The sequence below is a fragment of the Nycticebus coucang genome, unplaced genomic scaffold (genome assembly GCF_027406575.1).
Source record: "Nycticebus coucang isolate mNycCou1 unplaced genomic scaffold, mNycCou1.pri scaffold_72, whole genome shotgun sequence".
Classification (NCBI taxonomy): domain Eukaryota; kingdom Metazoa; phylum Chordata; class Mammalia; order Primates; family Lorisidae; genus Nycticebus; species Nycticebus coucang.
Window position 1 is genome coordinate 75,480 of NW_026515592.1, and position 631 is coordinate 76,110.

Sequence of the window (631 nt, forward strand, 5' to 3'; positions counted from 1 at the left end):
TCCTGCCTTGGCCCATAGAATGCCGGGATTATAGGCGAGAGCCACTGTGATTTGCCAGGCCTATGTTTACAGCGTGTTGCAGAGAAAACTTATGACAGCACGTTGAGATGTGGCCATAGAAGTGGCAGCTTGAGGTGAAATACTATAGTTGTAAGTCTTCATCAGATTATAACATAGAAAAAAAGTTTTTAAACTATATTTAAAAATTAAAAGTATACTATAAAAGCATATTATGGTGCTCACTTCGGCAGCACATATACTAAAATTGGAATGATACAGAGAAGATTAGCATGGCCCCTGCGCAAGGATGACACGCAAATTCGTGAAGCGTTCCATATTTAAAAAAAAAAAAAAAGCATATTATGAAGTCTATGTTAAAATAAGAAATACTGTAAAAGTATATTTTAAAATAAAAATTATGCTATCAAGTGTGTTATAAATTATATTTTAAATGATTGAATTAGATGTTATGCTCTCTGTAATTGCTCTTTCAAATGTATGAAATATATTATGAATCATAAGCTACAACATATTACAGATGTGTTAGCCCTATAGAATTGTTTAGCTAAAGACTCAGACCTGAGCAGAACTGGTTGTGGTCTTCAAAAATGTTACCCAAATTCCCTAATAC

At 33.1% G+C, this 631-nt stretch overlaps 1 non-coding gene across 1 annotated transcript; it reads left to right on the top strand.

Annotated features, from left to right (window-relative positions):
- The first annotated feature begins 235 nt into the window (after positions 1-235).
- On the top strand, positions 236-342 carry LOC128579563 (U6 spliceosomal RNA). Its single transcript, XR_008378202.1, has one exon. It is a non-coding gene; the product is annotated as a U6 spliceosomal RNA (small nuclear RNA).
- Positions 343-631: the final 289 nt, after the last annotated feature.